This window comes from Falco cherrug, chromosome 17, assembly GCF_023634085.1.
Source record: "Falco cherrug isolate bFalChe1 chromosome 17, bFalChe1.pri, whole genome shotgun sequence".
In the NCBI taxonomy this organism is placed as follows: Eukaryota; Metazoa; Chordata; class Aves; order Falconiformes; family Falconidae; genus Falco; species Falco cherrug.
In genome coordinates this window covers 358,036-382,715 of record NC_073713.1, presented here as the reverse complement: position 1 = coordinate 382,715, position 24,680 = coordinate 358,036, and the positions used below count along the sequence as shown (strand labels likewise).

The window sequence follows — 24,680 nt, the reverse complement described above, 5'->3', positions numbered from 1 at the left end:
TGGGATGGTGGGCGAATTTGGGCTCCAGGGCCAGCCTGCATTCAGCTGACAGCACGGCTGCAGCCTCAGAGGCTTTTCTGGACTCAGTGTGGCCACACTGAGAAGCAGAAAGCTGGTTTTGTTTCTCCTTTCAGAGCTCCATCCCCGCTGAACAACTACATTTTTCCCCATATGTCTGCCTGCCTGTGCTCCTGCAGCCCTGTAGGTGACACTGTAAAATTCAGGGTCACTTTGAGGAGGTGACATTTCGGATACTGGTGCCAAAAAGATCATGAAAGGAAAATTAAAAGAAGAATGAATGAGAGCAAATGGAGAGAGGGGGAAAATATAAGAAAGAGCCATTATTTAACCAGACCTGGCCAAGGGTAAAGGTTTTAATTCTTTCCAAGTGCCATATGTGGTTGCCTATGGGGAAAAGGCAAAGCCATATTTATCTGACTGAACCAATAATTCATATCTGTTTCAGAAGCCGACTTTGGTGGACTGTAGATCTACAGCTGTTCCTAGTCTAGGTCCAGACTTTCCCGGTGGGAATCACTGTAGCAACACGTCTAACTTATAGGATTCATATGGAGGGGGATAGGAGACCCAGAACTGTAAATTCAAACCGTGTGTACATTACTTCTATGTATTCAATTCAAAAGCATTTAGGGCTTTTCAAAACAGTCCTTTCACTACAGGAAAACTCCCCCACACTCACAATTTAAAGGAAACAGATCTTTCATGTTTACCCTTCCTGTTTCTTGTAGGAGGTCTTGAAATAAAGGTAAGAATGCAAAGCCGTTTTATATTTTTCCAATAAAATTCAGAGCAGTTGCCCTGGTGCAGAGTGTATGTGTGTGCATGTGTGTGTGTAGGGGGATGGTGGATGTGTTACATGCTGCTGGGGAAAAATCACAATGTAGTGATTAAACAAAGAAAGCTCAAGAAATACTGTGACTTCCCTTATTTTGCTAAACACCATTTCAAGATTGTACTTCTCAAATTTGTTTTCCAACACACACGTCCCTTGCAGCTTACATACAATTCAAGAGTGACAGAAATATCTGTTAGGGACTCAGTTCATTAAAGTTAATAGAGCTCTAACATCTTTTAACAGCTGAAGCTCTGGCATATTCTTTTACTTGGACTGTTTGAGGAAGACCTACCTTTCTCTCAGGATGCTCAGAAGACCATCAAAACCTCTGTTGCTGATGGTCACACGGAGCTAACCAGGTCTCCATCACTCATAATTTCTTGGTAAACTGACCCAGGAAAAGGGGAGGCACCAACCCAAACACAGAGACAGGGAAAAGAGATCCTCACCCAAACCCCATCAAGCTGACTGTCTGCAGGCCAGCTCAGAAAATGTCAAGAAGGACCATGCACTAAGGAGCAGCACCTCCCTCCCTGTATCTGCAGCTGAATCCATGGCAGAGCCCTACAATCCCTGACTATAAACGCCACTGCCCGTAGAGAGAAAACTGTTCTGCCAAAGGGCCAAAGTACAAAGTCTGGCTTAAAACCAACTCTGTAACTTTCCCTCTTTAATGATTACAGCAGCAAGCTAGGTGCCCCACAGCTACTGCAGGAGTCCGAATTAGGCAGCACAAGTAGAGTCTTCCTGTGCCTGGCTTAAACACCCGTTCAGCCATGCTGTGTGTGGTTACACAGTGGCTGTGTTTACCCTTAGGGATGGCGGCTTTTCTCCTTGTGGAGGTGAGCAAACATTTCCCCCTCTCCTTCCTTCCAATGGGCGCTGGGAGGCTGATTGATTTAAGTTTTGTTTTCTACAAGATACTTGGGGATCCTGTGTTGAAAGGTGCAGGGGAGCCACTGCTATTGCTGTTAGCACCAGTACACAAGTGGTGGGTTGCCCTATACCGCTGTGTATCCTGTGCATTTGATCTTGTTTTTGTTTGCTTTCTGTCTTTTTGCTTGTTTCATGTATTATGTATGATCGCCATGTTAGGTCTCATTTCTCACTATGTCAAGGAAAATAATTTTGAACTCTGAGTTAATATGTGCTCTGTGTGTTGGAAAATAATCACTGCTGTGCTGTTCACCAGGCCAGATTCTCAACATGACAGAAATCTTCCCAAACCAGGGATGCCTTGTTCCTTTTACACCAGTGGAGGCTTCAGCCTGTCTTCTCATTCATTCCTGCCCTTCCCCCTCCTGAATCATCCTGCTTGTGGGCTCTCCCCACTTCACTATATACCAAATAGATGTAACATTAAAAGGGATGCAGGCAACTCCACAGATTCCACAATAAAAATCTGAAGTTAGACACCTTGTGTGCTGCAGAACAATGGAGAGAAATTCTTTTTCTCCTTCTCCTAACACATGAGCTGGTAGGACGTTTTTTCTCCCACCACACTCTGCAGTGCAGAGTCTGGCCAGAGGTAGGAGGGGTAGATGATGAGACATGCGCTTCTAGCAAAGCAAGAAGTAATGGTGGGGGGTGGGAGGGTGGGGTGGAGAGAGAGAGATCCTAGATGGGCCAGGGCTGCTGCGTGCTTTGTGATAAGGATTCCCAGGCTAAGCTCACTATGGGGTTAAAAAATAAATAAATGGTGGTGGTGGCGGGGCTGAGACAATTAGCCAGAAAGTTGTATTTACAGCACTGTTCAGACAGGTAGGAGAGGGGCAAGATGGTAACTATGTCAAGTGTGAGGTTAATGTTAGGGGAGTTTTTAAACTTGAAGGTAACCGCATGGCAGTTTTGATGCAGATGTCAAATCTCTGCTTCCTGTAATATTGGTTGCCTACAGCCTTTGGCCTGAGAAGCACGAGGCTTACTTGAAACCATATGACAGTGCTGTTGTACTCCTGGAACCAAATGTTTAAAAATGTAGCATATTGGGTATGATACAGATGCATTTTAACAGAGGCATGGAACTTACATAGCTGCAACACAGTCATATCAGCCCAAACCTTCACTTTGGCTGAGTGGTACTAACATCAGTAATTCAAAGAAATACCTGGGCTTGCAGGACTTCAAAGGATCTATAAGATTTTAGCTCAAACAGTCCTAGCTATGGATGAACATTTTCTTTTATGGATCCTAGCCCCTCCCTTTGAAAATACCAGTGAAAAGCTGTTGCTTAATACCGATAACTTTTCCTTTACATCTTATGAAGGATGAGGTGTGGGTGTGTGTCAGTGGGACTGCTCAGATACTTGGACCTAGATGAATGCTGGGACACATCCCTAGGTGGGGGGCAATGTTTCAGGACTCTCCCTTGACCCTCAGTTGAGCTAAAAACTGATGGCACTGTTGGTGCAGCAGGGGAAGGGTGGATGGTGGTAGAGAAAGGGGGGAAATACTTTTAACTACATTTTTGGCACAGCAGTCCTCCAAGAGAAATGTGCCGTTACATTTCATGAAGGAGGTTTTCATCAAGAATATAGTTATTTAAAGCCCTGCTTTCAAAGCCTTTCTTGCTCTTTATCGGTAAATTGAAGCAGACAGAAAACCGCTTCTTTTTGAATTTCCCTGGCTGAGGTGTCATGTTGTGCTATGTGATAGATGGGACAGGGAACGACAAGTCGTGGCAATTACTACATCAGTGCTGGCTGATTCCAAAGGAGGTAGGTCTCGGCAAGAGTGGGATTTTACTCTTGGAAGACTGGATTAAGAAAAACTAAACCAAGTCAGAGTTGTTAACAGTAGTTCTTAGCACTGACATCAAGCTGCAGGCCTTCTGGGCCACACACTGAACAATAATACCTTTGTCCCCACGCAAGGTTACTGCAGTTGGCTGTTTCATAGAGTGATACCTAGACAGGAAGGGAGACATTTTCCCACCTGCTCTGGCTCCTATAGCTTTGCTGACCACAAAACAATTTCCTAAGATCAAATCATCCATCTCTCTTGCATGATGCAGCAAAGAAGGGTGCCAGAAGTATGAACTAAAGAAGGACCTAACACCATCATGGGCCACTGAGCTGCTGTTTTGCACCAGTCTGGAGTCATATTTGAGAACTTACTTGAGAGCATGTGCCCATCTCAAGATTAACAAGCAATGCTGTGTGGACAACACCCTCTTTCCCTCTATCTGCCCTTCAGCCTGGACTCTGGTAGGGCCGGGTTTCGATACAAGGACTAACACTGGCGGGTTGCATGTGCCTTACACATTGCCTAAGCCACGAACAGGGAACCACCCACCTAAACATTCAGAGAGTGCCCTGCTCTCTGGCGAGAATAGCTTCTAGTAGCTATATCTTTCCATCATTCCCTCTCTGTTTTTCTGTGTTCAACATTAGTTTTGCTAAATATATGCTAGCAATGTTTTATTTATTTTGGGTCTAGAGCTTGGAGACCTCCAAGGGTCTCCTCCTTCTCTAGCAAATTCACAAATAAAATGCTGGCAGAGAGCTAGGAATACATGTTTATGTTCTTCATATGGGAGGTGATTTCCCTCAGACCCTGGGCTGTGCATATGCTCTCCATCATACAGGTCACAGGGGGATTTGCTCCAAGTATCTTGACAACTGCAGCTGGTGTCAGTGCTCCCTGTGGAATCTCCGAGTGGCTTGTGAAAGCAGGGGGCAATGTGACAAATTCAATGAGATGATGGTTGTACCACCTTGAATAGGAAAGGTGTACAGATGTGCACCCTCTGTTAAAGAGGCCTCCCTGAGCCCTTCAACATGTGAATCTCACTGAAGTGAATTTGCTCTCTGTGGTGCTGCGCCTGCAGAGGCTTGCCAGGTTCACAGACTCACAGCAGCCCTGGGTGGCCTATCTCCATTTCCACCTCGGTGCTACACCAGTACTGCTTATGCCTTGCTATGCAAAACCCCTGGAGACTGGTGGCTGGGAAGTGCTAAATACTATTTCTATGGAGTAGGGAATCAAATCACATCACTCAGCATCTCTTCCTTATGTTGAACCTAGTGAGGGGCTTGCCCGAGGTCCCCATGTGGGGATTCAGACTGGTCCCTCTGGACACTGGGCATACTGGACCTGTCAAGGACCAGCCCAGGCTGCACTCCCGGGTGCTGGGCTCCAGCGCAGCAGCTCACACCCAGGCTGGGCCAGCACTGAATTAATACCATCTGCTTTCTGGTTTGTAGAGACCCCCTCCCCACTTCTCCCACATCTGCTGCCCGAAAAGGAAGCTGCAGAGCACAGCACAGGATCTGGCCCAGAGTGCCTACAGTCTGCTAGGAACCATACTGCAAATTAAAAAAGGGATTAAATGGTTTATTTTCCCTCGTGGGCTCAGCTATTCCCCACCCCCTCCACCCCCACCCCCCCCCACCCGCCAGGACTGGCCCTGGAACTGGTTTTTGCCTTTGCCTTTTCTCAGGTGATGGGGGAGGGATCCTGCGGTGGACCCGGAGGCCCCTTCCCTGACTTTGCTGCCTGAAGCACAGACCTCTTAGAAAACACAGATGAAAGGGAAGCTGGGGGAGGGCTTCAGACTGGGAGAAACAACCCTCGTGGCAGGTCCTTTGGCAGGGGTCAGGCTGCAGGACACAGAGGAGATATATTAAAAGGGGAAACTGGAGGAATCTAAATAATCAGGCTCCCCACTGGATAATGCCTTGACAAGAGGAGATGCTGTGAGAGCCAAGGAAAACTGACTCACACAGAGGGGTAGAAAAGCAAAATGCCTTCTCTGAGGGCCTGGGGCTGGCAATGGAGCAGGAGACTTGGGAGGCAAGGGGGAAGGGCTGTAATCTGGAAGGAAATTAAATAATAGCCTTAAATTCCCAGGTGAGGAACAATGGGATTAAAACCAGAAAGGCCCCCAAGAGATAAACAAACCAGGACTGAGAAGCAAAGCACAGAGTGGGACCTGGGGGCTGTGGGGCAGCTCACAGCACTGGCCAAATTCTGTACCCCTTTGCTGTACTGCAGTCATGCCCTAGTACACCATGTGGAGCTGGGGCATGGTCCTGCCAGACACCCAACAACATCAAGAGAGATGCTACATGCCTACCCTGAAAGTCCTTATGACCTGAACTGGCAAAGCCATGTGAAAAATATCAGTTATCCCCATTTCACAGTTGCAGAGCTGAGGCACAGAGAGATTAAACCTAATTCTCATACACTGTAAGGATCTTTTACCCTATGGCATTCTTCTAAAAGGACTTTTAAGACAGTGTAAAATGTCCCTTCGTGCTGCTTTCACTGGGTGCTCAGGCACACAATCAAACCTCCCTGTTATCACAGTAGGCTGTGCCCCTGTACGGTTATTTCGTGTGCTGCAGCTGAGTCACAGCAACAGTTAAGCCTTACAAATGGAAATGGTGCATATGAGTCCCAAGCAGAAGCGTAAAAGCTGGTTTTGTGCACAGACCTGTGGGGAGTTTGCAGCAAGATAAGGAATTCAATCTATGCTTGGGAATCCCGGGAAAGAGCCCAGAACTCGCAGGCCATTCAAAAGGCCTGTTTCATGGAATATCCATTAGGATCGTTGGGAAACAGAGATCGGTGGAACAGCTTAGATAAACTTCTGACATAGGTGTTATAAACTGATGGAGCCTCACTGACTGCAACAGATGTGTTTTGATTGAGGACATGGTCCTTAGGGTGTGGGAAATTATTGACTTGGAACGAAACCACAGATTTTTTTGGCAATTCTGTTGTGTTTTAAAAATTCATGGACAAGCCCTGAAAGCACTTTACCAATAAGCATTAATATTCCCAGAGGAGAAACTGAGGCTTAGGGGGTGGGAGTTACTGCACCATGAAGTGACACAATGCAAGAACAAGGCAAGGAGCCCAAACAGCTTCCACAGTGTTTCCTTGTTCTTGGTACGCAAAATATCCACATAGTGCCCCACTCTACCCAAGGAACCTCACCACTTTGACATTGAACCCACTTTGGTAACTGCCCTACAAATGGAATAAATCACTGGGGCTTGCTGCCCAACATTTTTCAGAAAACAGAGATGCAGATCTGAATTTTTGACTTCAACTGCTCCCCCATATTTAATCACCTTTCTTCCTGAAAAGGAGCACAGCTGTCTGCAAACCCCTGCATTCTACTACCACTAGTCCAGTTTGTGTTCAAAAGCTTTTTCTATTTCCTTTTCCAGTGCCGCATGCTGCTGTGTCAACATAATACAGGGTCTTCCTAAACAAAGGAATGTGTGTCTAGAAACCATCCACGGAGAATGATAGCCAGAACCCTGCCAGCAGAAAAAAAGGAGGTCCCCCACTCCTTTTTACAGCACAGCTTAAAAAGTGAGAGTAGCACCGGGAGACAGAGCAGTTCACACGTCCCCTGTTCAGTAGGTAGCACCAGTACATAGCACTAAGTAACTGTAGCCAAAACCATATCACATTAAGTTTCGGAGTCTCAAAAACATTCACTGCTTAAAGTCCATCCTCCCTCTCTGGATCAAGGTGAAACAAAAGACGTGGTTTACAGCTGCTGACATATCTCAGATACAGGGTAGATGCCTGACTGCGTGGCTGGGAAAGTCCAACAGCCTGGAGGTACTTCCATGGGGGAGCCTAAGGATTACCTCTGTAATGTGCAACACTGCAATGTGCATAGCAGATTTAGTTTTCTTCCTTCTCTTTGCTCATCAGAAACATACGAGCAGATGAAGGTGTGCATGACATTAATAGGATGGGTTGGCGTTCATACTGTGCTCATCAGCCACAGCTATAAAGAACTACCCTTCAGTTAAGAGACCCCATTCCAGTCCCAGGTCTGCTACCAACTTGCCATTTCATCTTGGCCAAATAATTTCCTCTGTCTTGTTGACTTAACTCAAGCTGGTTATGAGGCTGCAGCCAAAAAGATTTTCATCAGAAAATATGGTTCAGAGGGGAACATATGACCTGCAGCTGAGCACTGTTGGGGTGTGAGACCATTGGATTGCACAGTGGCATGCCAGACCTCATCATTACCATGTAGGAGACATTCAAAGGACTGCCAAGGAACTGCAGGAAGCATATGCATTTGTTTACCATGGTGGTGGCACTAGAAGGAAGCTCAGGAAACATCAAGCTTGTTGCAAGAGATATTGCCCTTGAAAGCTCAGGTCGAAGTACAAAAATGACCCAGCCTGAGCCAGGATGGAGTTTTTCCCCAGATGCAGAGTAGGTGCCCTGTGGCACATTGTAAAGGAAATATGGAGTAAAAGTCAGCATCCTGGTAACCAGATAACCTCTACCTTTTATGCCTTGCCTATCACTGTGATATCTAAGCTGAGGGATGTGCCTAAGGGAGAGGACATACCTTCTGCCCAGGAGCTCAGCCAGCATTCTTTCCCTCTGGATTTTTAGAGATTCTATAGTCCTTTTTATTTTTTATTTAGGTCCAGTGTGATTTTTTTAATGACGTATATGACCTCTGTAGTCCTTCGAAACTTAGTGCTATTTGCATCTGTCAGGAGAGCAAGGGAGGCCTCTTTATCCAGTTCAGATCTGCCAGACTTTCCTTCCAAGGAGTTGGCCGCTTCATTTAGAAGAAATCCTAAATATTTGTTTTAATTGCGAAATGGATTCTCATAAACCAGCAGGACTGTGTGCTATCAGGCTTTGGATTGCATCAACCCTGGCATGTGGGCTCATAAGGCAGATGGTCAGGGAAAAGCACCTTGGCACAGTCTTCACTGGCATCTTTCAGACAAAGGGCTGCACCAGGGACTTTGCTGCCATCATAGTGCAGAGAATTTTATCTTTCATCGCAGATTTTAAAGTGCTGGATCCAGCAGGGTGCTAAGCTTCTGTCAGACTCTGTCAGCCCTTCACTCCCAACGTCTTTCTCCCCACAGTCTGGCTGGTGAGGGAGTGAGGTCTCTTGGCAAAAGCCAGAGCCACGGTTCTGTTTCCTGAGCTGTCTGCGTGACCGTAGGCAAAACACCATCTCTGTCTGCACCTGCACCCCTTTCCTATCTCCCTTTCCTAGAGGTTTTGCCTGGCTCCATCCAGAGAGTGGCCAAGCCCACCCTGAACAGTGTAAGATTTTTCACAAGTACTTGGCTGAATCTGACCCCAGTTACAGTACCTCTAAAAATTCCTGTCCAGGTCTACTGAGGTTGGATCTGAGGAACACTTTGCACTTACTGCTGAGGACAGTGACACTGTTCAACAGTCGGGCAGCTCTGCCCCTCTGGGGAAGGGGAACCCAGTATTTACAGATGTTCTCCCCTCCCTTAAACTAGCAGAAAACAGCTTCTGCCATTTTGTCTGAGAAGCAGTGGCCGTCCATGGAGACGGAGGAACCCAGAAGAGGGTTTTACTTGCAAATTGGATGAGAAACACTGATGAAGATTGACTGTCTATGTAGCACAGGCTGGACAACCTGCAAATGGTTTTGCAGATGAAAATGTTGCCTCTATTTAAAGCTTTTGAGAGATGAGGGCCACACAGCTACGTTGAGAAGAAAGTAGATCCCTATGGGTGCAAGTGATATTCCTCCTTGTCTTTCCTAATAGCTGTTCAGATGAGCCTCAATCTGAAACGAGTGAGAAACCTTTTTATGCCTCCTTATGTCCAGCATGGCAAATTTAGCCCATTTTAGAAGATCCAACACAGGCAACGTCACAAACACAGACTGTTACAATGTATTTAAAGTATTAATGTCGCCCGGCACATTAACTCCACAGATCTTTCTGCCATTATTTTAGGTAATTGTAACTATCACCACAAACAGTTTGAGATGTATGGCATCTGCAATTACCTGTATTTCCCCCCCACTGCAAATGAAAGGGATAAGAAGTAAAACCAACAGGGAACAACTTAAAGCTTCTATTTTCTGGGGGGAACATCTGAGCAATTTCTCTGACAGCTTCAAAAAACTGATTGTATAAGGAAAAAGGGGATGGACGGTGGCAAATTTATTTGCAAACAGGCTGAAAAAGGGGCCCTAGAAAGTGCTGGTGCAGAAAATCTGAAGAATGAAAAAAAAAGGCGATTGGGGGAACACAAAAAAACTGTAGAAATAATTGAGGCACAGATCCTACGCAGGTAAGCCCAGGTGTTTATCGTATTATAAAACAGCAGAGATGTTTCCTTTGCTTACATGGGTTCCCACCAGCAAGCTTGGACAGAAGTCACATTAGCTGCCAGGGGAAAGCCAGACCGAAACGAGCTGCCCCCCGTTCCCTGGCCCCGCAGCAGCCCCAGCCGCGGGGGCCCGGCCCGCTGCGGCTCCCCCCGCCCGGTGCCCACCGCCCGCTCGCAGCCCCGGCCCCGGCCGGCTCTCCGGCTCCCCAGACTGGAGACCACGTCAACCCCCCCCCCCCCCTCCCCCCCCGCAGGAAAAACATAACGCTGTAACCAGTCACGCCGTTGGAGGACAAAGCGTAAAGCAGGGCCGCGGGGCGGTTTAGCTGCGTCAGCTCAGGGAGAGAAACACCTTTCGCAAGGAGGGGCTGGCACGGGGGCGCAGGGCGGGTGCTGCTGTACCCCCAAACCTGTAACGGGCTGCTGGGAAGCCTGCCGTGACGCGGCCCCGCTCGCAGGGCGCCTGGGCTCCGGCTGCCCGGGGCAGGACGCGGCAGGTGCCGCCCCGCCCGCCGGCCGGCCGCCCGCCATTGCCGCGCAGGTAGGGCCGGCGGCCCGGGCTGCGCGCCGGGGGCGGGAGGCCGAGCGCCCGGCGGCGGGGCCGCTAGAGGGCCCTGGGCCAGCGCCGTGCGGCGGGGCCCGGGCCGCGGGGTTAAACACCCTCCGATTGTTCTAGCCCGGGCGGCATGGGCACCTTGCCGCCGCCGCGGACCCACCGCGGCCGCCCGCGGCCTCACCGCGGCCGCCCGCGGCCTCCGGCCTTGCCCCGCCGCGGCTCTCCGGCCCTGCCCGCGCCCTCGCGGCAGCAGCGCCAGCAGGGGGTCGTCCCGCTCACGGAGGCTCCGGTGCTGCTCTGGAGGTCTTCCATCTTGCCCCACACCAACATCTATTTAACATCTAATAAGTCAAGTGCAGCCTGGAGAGGTCTGGTTTTCAAGCCAGCGTAGCATGTTGCACCCATTTGAAAATGTCCATTTGGAAATTCAGTGTGAATAACACAAACATAAGACAGATGCTGCCACTTACCCAAATGTCTTGGAGGAACAAATGGGAACCGAGTTTGAAAGCAAATGAAGCAACCAGATTGCAGCTCTTAAGTGGACTATGTACTATGGTGAGTGAAAAACTTGGCAGGAAGGAACTAAGTATTCACTGCTTTGCCGCTTGATCTACATAAACCGTAAATGCACGTGTGTGTTTTAGCTCTAAATCCAAAGAGATGATCAAAAGCAGGCAACAGACAGGAGAAAACCCATTTCTTTGGACCACAGTTTGTACCTCCCTGAGGACAGGCCATGGTCAGGTGCAACATGAGGGGTCATGCTGGACCACCACAGGTCCGGGGAAAGCAGTGGCAGCTGCTTCGCTACGTGCAGCAGCAGGTGTGCGGGGAGCGTGTCGGGCATGACAGACGTATTTTCACCACCTCTGTCTTCGACATCATGATCCTGCTTGAGGGTATTCCATGCAGGAGCAACACCGAGATTTGGCAAGGTGACAAAAGTAGCACCGCGACGCTTAAGGTTTGGCTGCGCAGGAAGCAAATGAGCTAGAAATGGGACTGACTGAAAACGCTGGTATTGTATGAGAGCTATCAGCCACCCAGACACTGAGCATTCAGTCCGAGAGCACATTTAGTGCAGCTGGCATTGTCAGACTAGACTTGCTTCGTGCAGGAAATACTGAGCACTTGGACGCTCTGAGCGAGGGCTGGGAAAGCATCCAAGATTATGCTTCACATCTGCTCCTGCGAAGCCAGTGCAAGCCCTGTTTTAACATGTAGTGTAAACAACAGCATCACTAGTGAAACACAAGCACAAGCAAATGTGCATATGCTATGGGAGCCATCTTGAGCCCAGCACCTTCGGAAACAGAGAGGCGCCTTGTCTGGCAACAGCAGCAGAGGAGAAAACACCTCCTGTGCTGGGCTGCAGAGCGATTCTGCAGGTGAACATTTACCACTGGGGATAAAACAAACTGAGCCCTGACAAAGGTGCTGGTTGTTGTGATCATGCTCGCACGCAGCCCCTGGCCCTTGTACACATGCCGGTTGGATCTGTATCCCTTCTCTGCTAAAAAAGCCCCCCTGCCGAGGTTAGCTCCCCATCTCCATCTTGGTGTGTGGGAGCAGGGCTATTGGCCATGGCAGTGGTGGCGTCCCCAGCCCTTCCCTGCTCTCTGAACAAGGGGATGCAGCATTTCGGCTCCTGCACAGAGCCAGTTCCTCAGCAGAACAGCTCTGGTTATTCCCTGGGTGCACTGCAGCAAAGATGGAGGCAGTACATGCTAACCGGTGACTAAAAGAAAGTCAGAGCTGTGCTTCATGAAATGGCAGTGCTTGAACCGTCACAATTCAGGCCAGCTGGCCACAGCAAACTGCTACAATATCGGTCAGAAAGGGAAAGGTGCGACCTTAAAATTCAAATGTAATATTTTGTCAGCAATTTAAGGTCATGACATCAATTCCCAGATGAAATGCTGGAATTCTGACCAGTTTTGCCTGTAGCATATCCAGCATCTTACATCTTGCATATTCCTAAAAATCATCTTTTCTTCCAGCAATCAGAATTTATTCTTAAAAAAAAAAAAAAGATAAAAAGAAAAAAGTCATTGATGCACAATTTGACCATCCTTGCAGCCACCTCCTGACTTTCCTTTGCTTTTCCTCATCACCTCTGTAGAGTACAAGACCATTAAATGTTTCCATTCCTATTTCTGGCACCAATAAATCTAAATTTTCAAGCCTGGCAAACCCAGCTAAACAACTGGCATAGAGATAAATGATTCTTCTAAGATAATGTACAACTCTCATTAGCTGAGGACTTTTTTTTCCAATCCCCCCAATTCCTGTCCCAGAAAACCATAGCTTTCTCCCCCAGAAATAAAGGTATCAGTTTAATATAATGGAGTGTTCCCTGCAGTGCGGTGATGGATTCTTAGTCCTTGCCATGGAAAATGACTTGTGATATGGCAGGTTTTATCCAAACTGGGAGCAAATCATGCATTTGAAAAATGCAGCATCCCAAAACAGCCTACAGAAGAAAATCTTTGAAATGAGACTTAGCAGCCAGCACACCCTCTAACAATCTAATAAATAGCATTCAGCTCAAACTCTCCAACACTGCAAGGGAACAGGAGAACAAAGGGATTTGAAGCATGGATTAGATCATTCCAAATGGTCTCAACATTGGTGGTTTGGAGGTTTTCTTCCCCCCCAGCCTTGTGGCAAAGGCTGGATTTGAACCTTTCAGGACAATGTTTTGACACAAATATTTAAGGTATCTTAAACAAGTAATAACCTTCAGTTCCCTTCAAGAGTATTATATTAAAAACAGAGAATGGGATTAAAACAGATTAGCTTCCAATGTTTCTTAATGTGGCAAGCAGCATCAATCAGATCATATCAATGAAAGCTGACAGCTCAGGGAAATCCAGAGGAACAGATTCTCTTAGAAAAATGAGATATTAGATCAATTTTTTAAAATTCCTTTTTTCTAAGCTGTTAGAAACTGCTTTGACTTCATAAAAATGTAATGACAGCTCAGACTTTGCTTAGCATAACATCCTGAAAGTGCATGAGAACATTAAATTAGCGCAACTTGGTAATGCTGTGTGCAATATGGAAGTAAATACTATTGTCAATTTACTGTCCAAATACTATTGCCCATTGATTTTCTACTTGGCGAAATAAGCGAAATACCTTGCTTGCAATCCAAACTCTGATCTTGCAGCTGATTCAGTTTCTTTTCCTTATGTATTGGAATCATCTATGTGCAATGATATAGCTGCTAATAAAGGAGAAGTTTTAGACTTTTATGTTATTTGTAAATTAGCCACCACAGTTTTGCACACAGGCAGCATACGTGTTTAGCGCATGAGAACAACGCATGAGAGTATCTGGCAGCTAGTGAGGATCGGTGAAAACAGAGCAGCATGGCAGTGCCACTGTCACACAAGGCACCTATGTCATATTTGTGCTACAGGTAAAGCCAAGCAACAACTCACAGTTGTGCAATCAAATCAAGCATGAATGTAGTAGAGCCCAGTGCTTGAAATGGCATTATCCGCGCGTTCTGTGGGAACCAGAGATCTAAATCCCATTGCATTCACTTGGTATAATCTTTGAGAAATCTCTTCCCAACCGTACTGAAATAAATCCTGTTAAATTCTGTAGTGAATTGTCCTTATCTCTCCACACCTGTGGGCCAACGCTGTTTTCCGCTACCTTTTTTCCCCATGCCTGGACAAAAGAGAGTGTATCTGCGTGTGTCAGTGTGTATGTATGTCTGAGATGAACTAAAGAGACAATTATCTTCAGCTGAAAATAAACATCATGAAACTATAGATGCCTAATTTTTGCACCTGGAAGATCCTGTTACAGCTATTCACTACTAATCACTCTTAGCTAATAATTGAATAGAATAACTAATGTGATTAGAGTAATTTGCCTATTCATCAGGAATATTAAATGAATTGAATATTTTGTATTTGACTAGTCTCTCAGCATTTCCCTGATACTGTAATTAGCCCTATGTCTCTTCCTGTGGCAAAACCACCACATGGCCTTCAGAACGTAATGATGCTTTGGTTCATTCTGCATTGTTGGACAAATGGACACCATGTTCCATAGACATACCTTTCAAACTAGACTTATGTAGGATAAACTGCCTCCCGTCCCACCAGAAAAGGCGCTCAACTTGTGGTGGAAGGAAGTCAGGGCAGAAAAAAAGGATAAAACTGTTTCAAGCAAGCAAGCATCCAAAAAGACAGACTTTATAGGCCAGTCATTCCTGTTTACCTTGGAGGTTACCCTAAGGGATGGCAATGCATCAGGGAGATGGTGGTGACAGAGACGCTGGTTCTTGGCTGTCAGGAACATTGGTTAGGAAGGTGCTCAGGAAATTCTTGGCCACTGTGGCTCTCTACCTTATTTTCTAGTTGCAAACGTGGCAGCTCTCAAAAGACATCTAGGTGAACTCCTAGACAGGTAATAGTCCTGCTAATGTATGCCAAGAGATTGGCTGTTATACTTTAATCTCACAGGGGAATCAGGCTGAAGTTGAACTATGCAAATAACCAGTGGGCACATATTCAGATAATGATTTCAGATATATAAATAAAGAAGAAAGATCATTTTGATCTGGGATACAAGTTTCCAAATCCATACAAGATTCTTTGAGAGAAGACAGGAAAGGTTTAGAAAAATAATGCTGGTCCTCATCTGTTTCTAAAAAATAATGGGGATATATAGAACAATACAGAAAAGATGCATTAATAAAATTGCCAAAGATGACCTGTCACTTCCTCTTGGTGAGAAGCCAATGCATTTTATAAATGCATTTGCACTTAACCAGACTGATATCATAATCTTCCTTAGTCATATCTTTTCATGCCTTCCTGATACTCCACAAAGCAGACATCAAGGTTTTCAGGAGACATCCTTAAAATGATGCATTAAAATTAAAAAGACAAGAAGCTGCATCTAAAAGCTGCACAAACAGAATCACCTTCAGCAAAACCTTGAGCATGAAATACACGGCATGGTGCATGTTCATAGCAGGAAAGGAAATTAAGAGGAGAAAACAATGAATTATTGAAGGCTTCAGGGTTCTCTAGTCTGGATAGAACTAAAATCAAGATGTCACTACAATCCCTTTCAAGGTCTCTTGCTGTCTTTGATTGGAGTGATGCAAACGTGAGACAGTTTTACTCTTTGAGAAGGGACTGGGGCATAATTAGGGTTTAATTTGGGTTTCACCTCCTGCTTTTAACAGATGTTTACACAGACCTCACACAGTTCCAAGTCCTTCTTTTGGTAGATTTCTCTGTTTCTGTTTTGGGGTTATGTGGTTTTTTTGTTTGTTTTGGGTTTTTTTTTAGATAGTTGCAGAGAAAAACATAGACCTGGAGAGTTTCAAATGTCAGTATCACTGCTGTTCTACTAAGGCATCAGCCTCGATCCTTATTAATTATGTCTAGCTAAATCTATACCTTAGCTCCCAGATGTCCATATGCTGAACCAAGATCTGGATTCCTGCTTTAGAGATGAGGTACTGTGTATCAAAGCTAGCTGGAGAACATCCTTCAAGGTAAAGATGAGGCAAAGTCTCTTCTAAATTCTCTTTCATCTAATGTTACACAACATTGTAGTTTCCTTTTCAGCTACCCACAGCTCCTCACCGTTATTTGTCTTTCTGCTTAGACCTGGAGTTTTCACTGTGAACCTCGAATCAGTTTCACAGATTTACTTTGGTAGTTTTAAACTCTCTCCCTTCCCCCAGAAATTCTTCTTTCAGATTGTTTTCAGACTGCTAAGTGTAAAACACTTTGATTCCTAGGTTGTTGTGGAAAAATGCTGTATGAATGAATAAGTTATAATAATAATAATAATACATTACAGTGATAATGATGGATGTGTTTTAAACAAAGCCTCTGGCTGCCAGTGTGGAGAAGCTATGGAAAAATCAAAGATAATCTTGCATGAGGAGAATTGTAATGAGAAAGACCTGGAATATGTTATCTCTGAATTGCTCCTATCTGCTCGCCCAGAACAGGATTGTCCCAGTTCGACTTGAAGAGTGTGTCAGGTCTAAAGCTAAATTTAGGACCAGGTGCTCGGCTGGTGTCAGCTGGTGCAGTGCTGCTGACAGAAAGGGAGTTGTGCGAATTCATTCTGGGTTCATTTCTTTTACACTGGGGCTTAGTGTGTCGGTCCCAGCATGGGGCAGGACCCTGTTGTGCTCAGCACTGTACATGCACACACAGCCCATTTCATCCTCAAAGCCCTTGCGATCTAAATAGATGAAAGCAAAGAGAAATAGATTAAAAGACTCACCCCAGCCTCCCAACAGGCCAGTGGCAGAACTGGGAAGAGCTCTCATGCTTTCTGACTGTCCCGCCAGTGCCCCATCCACCGCACCATGCTGTCTGCAGTAGAAACCTGCTCTGAAAATCATGTTTTACTGCTAGGTGGAGGCAGGTTAAGCTGTAGTTTAATACAGCTTATTTTCTATAGGCAAAACATGGGCATTAGGTCAAACTCATTGCCTGCAGAACGTTACAGATTAAATCAACAGGACTCTTAAATTAAAACATTTAAGAAAACCTACTAGTTTTCCTAAAGAACAAGATTTTTATAATAGGGGCTTCACAAATTATCCTGGTGTGCGTACATACTTTTCAGTTTTATTCCATCAGTTGTTTATCAAAATATCACCTCTAACATAGGCAGATATTTGGATGATATTACACCCACAATTTCTTTAGGCATGTGACCCTGTATAGCGGTTAAGTAGTAGCTCCTCAGTCACAGGGGGTCTGGAATACAGTGGACAGGCTGAGTCTAATGCAGAAACACCACAACAATCTTTTCTACTCCAGCTTCAATCCTGAGGGCTGTCAGACCTATTGATACTAAAACCCTGAGGAATATCCTTTATAAAACACAAGGCAGAATACTATACAGGGTGCCTGTGTTCAAATTTCAGAAGTATCATGGGGTCTGGGTGACTGCAAAGCAAAGCCTCTTCAGCAACCGAAGATGTCAGCTACGAAGCAGCAGAGCCCTGTAAACTCCCCAAATGCTTCAGAGGCTTTGCAAGCCTTCCCTCCTACCAGCACCCCCCAGCCTGTGCAAATCCCTCGTGTGTGAGCCACACCACTCAGGGCTTGGGGTGGGGTGCTCTCCGAGAGGTGTTTGCTTGTGCCCATTGATTTGAACGTGTGCTGAGCAAACATCCTGATTTCATCTGCTGTCTAAATCTCTCCACCCGCAGGATAGCTTTTAGGACCCTGAGAAAGTAATCTCATGATTTATTAGGTTTTATAACAATGGCAATAAGCAAGGCAGCTTTTAAAGCAGCTAACTGAATTGTGATGTGGTTTGGTGCTGGTTTTTTTTTTTTTTTTCTTCTTTTTTTTTTTTCACAGCACAATGTGGATCTATTTAGCCTTATAGCTTGAATTTCAGCCTTTCTTTGCCCATGAGAAAGCCTGGTAAATGGGATTTGTGCTGGAAGCTATTGGGGAGAATATCTTTTAATTAAGCTGAAGGGCAGCTCAGGGAAGATCTAGCACTGTCTCTTAGCTGAGTTTTCAGCTTCATTGTGAGAAAAACATACACAAATTAAGGTAGAGCAGTAGCTGCAAATCAAATTCCCGATGACTTGGATTCCTCTCCCCGGATTTATCTGGGCTCGTACAGCAGCTGGGACGGCTCCAGCGCAGGTGCAGCTTTGCAGGCACAGACACTGCCCCGCAGCCTGGCCCATTTCACTTGGGGTGCCACTGGGATTGGGGAACCTTGCTCTGCACTCCCTAGTGCCCGAAGCTGAGGGGATGTAAACATGTAGTTTCACTGAGATGAGGGAAGCAGTGCTACTTAAGGGCAGAGGAGGACGGTCTCTTTATTTTCAAGGCAAGGCGATCCAAACCTCTCATTACGCTGCTGGTACAGAAATATTTTTCCTAAGAACACACAGAGCTCCTCAGTCCAGAAAGTACAAACTTGGCACAGATCCTGCCCTATCTGCATCACCAGCATTGCTGGGTTTGGCATGCGTTCCTGCAGAACGGAGGCTTGGGCGGTCACGCTGACCACATCTCCATCCCTAACTCCTTTGTCACCTGCTCAGCAATTTCACCAAAGGCAGAGTTGTCTCAACAGAAATGACGGCCCCATGATATTCATAACTGTAGGCATCTCAGAGTAGAGGCAAACCCTCTGGTTTGGTGAAAAGCTGAAAAGATACACCTTATCAAAGGCCAGAGAGCGTATGGCAGAGAGCACTTCTCGCATAGCACCGCCACTACAAAAGCCTTAGTGGAGCTCTCACCTTGTTAAAGGCTGAGCGAAGCAAAAATGAGGCACAACTCCAACACAAACCAAATTTTGTTAGGGCCAGGACTCAGGGAATGGATACACATGCTTCGAGCGTGGACCTTAAGGATGGAGCTGAGCCCATAGCCTGTATACCGATACCCCTGCTACTTCACTTCATTTAGTTCTGGACCACAACCAGGTCTGTCCCTCCTGTGGCCCTGTCTAGCTCTCCATATTGCACTGTGTTAGTCCTTGCCAAGTCTCACAGTGTTTTACTGGACAAGGCATGCAAGTTAAATTTACATTTTATTTGAACAATGTTTCATCTTGTTCCTGTGTGTCTCTGCTGGTGATGAGGCAGGCAGTAAGAAGCTGATGAAATTTATCTCCGCTCTTTCTGCCACACTGTATAAATAAAGGAAAAGAAATAAAATACTTCTCTAACAGGAAGTGTGAATGCTTTAATGCTTTGTTTAAATATGCAGTTGAGAGACTGCATTTATCACACAGCATCTGCATGCGTCTACAGCTGAAATTTTCTCTCTAAAATTAAAAGATCTCATTTACATGCATTTTATACCTGTGTCGCACCACTGAACTCAGTGGATTTACTCTTAAATCTATGCTGGGTAAGAATCACGCCTAAAGCTTTGCAGAAATAGCGTAGCCCACTGTATGCATGTTTCTCAGGTACCGCAAATTCTAGCTGGCAGGCTGCATTTCCCAAGAATAATTGGTGTATACATACACCATGTGAGATTTATATTCCCTGCATCTTTGGCTATATACAATATGATTTAAATGGCACAGGCACTAGAGAAAGTGGACAGTAAAGCGTACAGTATTTGAAAATAAACATAAAGCAAAATGGTTTGACATCCTATTTCACTTAAAATGTAAATGGTGAGCATTCAGAGGATGATCTACAACCTTTTTAAAAGCACAAATGTTTTTCTTTTTGGCCCCCTAACTCAGATGCCACAAATCAGGAGAAATCTTTGCAGCATCAGGAAATCCCCCTTGCTGGTTTTCTGCCATCTTTTTGTTGCTATCCAAAGAAATGGACATGAATCCCTCAGATGCGTTTTCTTGACATTTTTCCCCCCGGTGTCTTGAACTGAAATTTGGCTGTATTGTGAACTTTATGCTATAGGCTCATGGACAGAGAGAGAGAGAAAGGAGAGGAAGTAAATGCGCGAGCCCATTGCTCATCAGCTCACTATGGCAGCCTTTTGCCCAGGATTAACACCTTTTCATACCCACAAACCTGGCTGTATCACCGCTCTCATCGCAAGGCAGTGTGTGCTAATGTTGTGAAACATCTCTCACTTCATTGACTCCTGCTGCTGCCTGGAGCCGTTGACCCAGGACACTGTCTCCAGATATGCTCGCTAAGTCTGCGACCATCACTTTTTGGTGTCCAGCTTAACCTGCTTCTGCCTTGTTTTCCAAGGAGCTGCAGCCTGCCAGGGCAGTGGCATTGCTCTGCTCTGGTACTGTTCGTACGACACCTTTCTCCTCCAGCTCACCCAGTACTAGCACAGCGTAAGTGACTGCAGGAGAGAAGCCCCCAAGAACAGCCAGCCAGCAGGGCAGCATGGCTCTCCTCCCAGCAAGGCACAGGGCATGTAGCTGAGGGGGGCTTCAGGGACGGAGCCACTCAGCTACACTGAGTTGACTGCAAGAGCTGACCAGGGTTCAAGCTCTGACACAGATTCCAATGCATTGACAGCATCTTTTGCCCCAGACTGCAGCATACGTGATCAGCATATCTACCAACTACCTGCCCCTAAACAAGGCACAAGTCCATGAAACTAGATCCTCATGCAATCTTCCTGCATGGAGAGAAGGAGGAGACAGCCCCACCAAAGTGGTCCTTGCACAATGGCCCTTGAGCTCTGTAGTGCCGGCAGGTTCAGGTCTCAAACCTGATGACGTTGGAGCTACATCAAAGGGATGTCCCAAACATGCTTCTTGCCAACTACTCTCCCCTTTCCAAGTCACTGGGGAAGTGGGACACTGGTTTGAACATGGAGGGCTTGGCATGGCTGGAGCATAGGAAGGCAAACCCTTGAGCTGCTGCCCTCCTCCCTGCCCTACAGCAGCACAGCAGCAGGAAAAGTGAGCACCAAGTTTTCAGCTGAAACCAGATCTTAAATCTTTAATAACCTTTCCTTTCTTTACTCAGAGCACAGAAGTATGAGCACACATCTTAAGAGATCAAACCGAATCCTTAATTTATCCATCTATTAATAAGGGTTAAATCTGCAGGCTGCGGTGGCCCCTTCGCCCATCTCTCCCTTGTCTGCGCACACAATCAATGGAGCAGGGAGCCTGAAGGGCGTCCATTTTGAAAAGCCGTAATGAATCATTTTTCCTTAGCAAATCTGGCAAACTTCAATCCTGGTTCCTGCAGCCTCCCTTTCACATGTCCAAGCCCTCTGTGACACATCAAATTTAATGAGACTGCACAGACCTCAAATAAGGCACTGTAGCACTGCTGGGATACTTTATTAAGGAGGATCAGACAGAACGTGTTTGCTGTTTAAGAGCCTTTAAAGGCAAATTACACTTCTTTTGGGGGGGATGAGAGGGGGGACGAGGGGAAGCCTCCCATTTTTGTTCAGTCTCTTGCCCTTCTCAAATAGTTATTCTGCAGGCCAATTCAAACAGAGCATTAAGGTTTCTGCAAACAGGGAAAGCAGCAAAATTGGCAGCAAGGGCTGGGAGACCGGCGACACCCTATTGAAGGTTGCGGGGTAGGATGCAGACGAAGAAACGTGTTATTTTACAAAATCATAATAATAATAACCTGCCTCTGACAAGCTGTGCAAGGGAACACCCCACCCTGCTAGCAGGTGCTTCCCTTGCTAGGTCCAGAGAAAGGCCAAATTAACCCTCTCTGGCTGGAGGAGAGGTGGGAGTAACTTTCCGGAAAGATGGATGGTGTGAGATATGTGCTGAGCCATCCTTGGGGAAACCCTGGGGCAACCATTCCAGGGAAGAAAGGGGAGAATCAAATATATTTTTTTATTGTAATACCTATGTAAATAAATATAAGCACCAGAACAATGCAGAGTTCAATGCTATACATTCAGGGATTTGGGGTGAGGGAGGCTGTTTGGTTTTGTTTGGTTTGTTTGTGGGGAAATGGATGCTGCAAGAGGTATGAGATGAAATCCTACATGACTTCAAGGTTTGGTTGTTTTTTGTTTTGTTGGGGGGTTTTTTGGTGGGTTTTTTTTTGTTTTTTACAACCACAGCCACCTAAGGGTATGTCTTTGTAGACTTTTTTTGGTTGGAAAACCCCATTCTATGTCAGGACTCAATACTGTAACTTTTCTTAGAGAACACAGCAGCCCCATGGCATAGCAACCATCCGCTTAATTCAGAGCATTGCTTTTGAGATCATCATCTTCAGCTTATCTACATCCACCTCTGGCTATGCTCTAGCTCTAAAAAGAGACCACAGGCTACCAAGACAAGAGGCTCCTACAAGCAGGAGCACACGCTGACCATCTCAACACACTCTAGCTGATGGAGATGTTTGAAACCTGAATAAAATACACAGAGAAACAGAGGAAAATGAATCTTAAAGAAAATAATTTCTTCAAGCAAGTGTCCAGGCTGCTGGACAAGGCAGCATGTGACAGGGCTACAGAAAGCCAAAAGGTCTATCTTACCTTGTGGATTCTGACCTAATTGGGTTTTGTAAGGAGATTTAAAAATTAGACTAGCTTTCAGAGAGCTCCCAAGGGTATTTGGTTAAAAGCAAAGTGAATACAGTTAGTAAATTTCATATACTGAACCTGGCTCCCTGGTTTGATGCTCTACTGTCTCAGAAACTAGAGCCCCTGGGGTTAAAGGGATAGTTATAGGTTAACACATCCAGGCAGCCAGGGGCTCAGAAAGGCTGGGACACTGAGTTGGAAGCATAACACAGCAGGACTGCTTGGTCCTGCTAGGCTAAGCTTGCCTGTTTTCTTCTAAGCAGCGTGCCAGAGCATGCACAGTGACTGACCCTTACTCAGAGACAGCTGGAGATGTGGGAAGAGCACACAGCTCAGGGAATGTGCATGCACTCTTAGTACGTCTGTGCTAAAAGAAGAAAGTCTGTGTCTCAGAAGATTTTTATGTGAATAAAGGAAAACGATAACATTTTTATTTAGCTGAAGTAAGGACCTAGTCTTCCAAAAAGTGCAATAAGGAGAAATGAAATCATTCATACATCAGAAATGCTTTGGTTGCAGAATAAAACCCGAGATGCCTCCTATGTCAGGACCACTTCAGCAGAATCTGTGAAAGGTCCACGGGGTGACTGGCTTTGTTTAACTTTTATTCTTCATATTTGGCAATCTGAGGAGGTCTGAGGCTTTGCACAATGAATTCAACGGTGATCTGGATCCAGGTCATGTTTTATCTGAACCACCTGCATTTCGAGTCACAGGAAGAGTGTGGTTAATGGATCAGTTTAATGGCATCAGTTCTGATCCATCTCTAATTAAGGGCTCTGCCAGGAATACAGTCAAGCAATTCTAATGGCCCAGAGGAAAAATTGTGAAGTCAGGTAATGAAATTTGCTTATTAGACAAAATGGGAAGAAAGAGTGCAGGGGCACAGAAATCAATATGGTAAGCAGGACAGTAACATTTAGAAAGCACTGCACATGGAAAAAGCATAGCTAATGAAGTTCGCTGCTGAGAAGTATAATAACGCTGATAACAAATCCTGCACTGATAACATCCTTGAAGATGTTCACCTGGAAAAGGTCCAGTTTATGTGAACTTCTAAACAATTTATTCCATGCTCCAGCTTACTTGGCCGGAGAATTTGATAGACTCTGACTTTTTGTGTCTCACTGCACTTTTATAGACAACTTCTGCCACATCATCTTCTAGAGCAAGTTTCCTTCCAGTGGTACATATAGTGGAATATGCCTAGCTTTTACAAACAGTATAGTGACATGACTCTCGAGGATGCTGGTGAAGATGGAGAAAGGCAGGGTCACAGCTGAAGCCTGGAAAGTAGTTGGATAGATGCTATAATGTCCCCCATTAGACTCCAACAGACGTATGACACAAGTACCCCCACAGAATTAATCACTTATTTTACCTTTATTTAATGAACATTTAGATCTGCTCCCACCTTACCCATTAGTACAGAGAAGACACACATGAAAAAAGCCAGAGAGAAACACTGTTATTGCCAAAATATTAAAAAGTATTTCTTCTGTAGTCATCTATGGAGTGCTGGGAAGGGAAATATTGATAGGTGAGATAGCTGCAGCTCAAAAGCCTTCATTTTTAGCATGGTAGGAAAGGAGGGGAACAAACCAGACCCTTGTCAGCAACATCCTCTTTATTTTTTTCCTTTTTCTTTTTTTTTTTTTTCCCCTTCTTTTTCCACCTTTTATTTTTATTTTTTTAAGGGAGAAAGTTAACACAAGTTTATAAGCTTTAGCTCTGGAGCAGAGCCTTTTGTGTCTTGCTAGCCCACATAATTGCACTCCCCCCTCCTCTCACCCGGTGGCAAAGGAATGTAGGTGGAATGTCTTTACATAGAGACCAGCTCACGCAGGGACTACACAATAAGGGGAAGAAACAGGAGCCAATCTAAGTAAAGGATCAGGCAAGCACTGGAAGGAAAATAATATTGGGCTGTCTGCTACCACATCTAACCCTGTGAAATGCCTCCATGAATCCCTTGCTTCCTTCTGTCTTAAAATGTCCTCCTCCTTCCCAGAGGTTGAAAGGACATATCTTGTTACAGTCTCCTTTTTAACACTTAACTTTTCCCCTATCTAATGCTACTTCTTTCATTCTGCTGCTGCATATATATTTACTGGCAACGGAAAAAATCAATAAAGGAGAAGAAAATGACTTGGCAGCCTTCCGCAGT

At 45.6% G+C, this 24,680-nt stretch overlaps 1 long non-coding RNA gene across 1 annotated transcript in view; it reads left to right on the top strand.

Annotated features, from left to right (window-relative positions):
• Nucleotides 1-1,544: 1,544 nt before the first annotated feature.
• Nucleotides 1,545-24,680, top strand: part of LOC114016128 (uncharacterized) — a 47,484-nt gene continuing 24,348 nt past the window's right edge. Inside the window, exon 1 of the long non-coding RNA XR_003560429.1 lies at nt 1,545-1,698. This is a non-coding gene — a long non-coding RNA (uncharacterized LOC114016128). The remainder of the gene's footprint in view (nt 1,699-24,680) is intronic.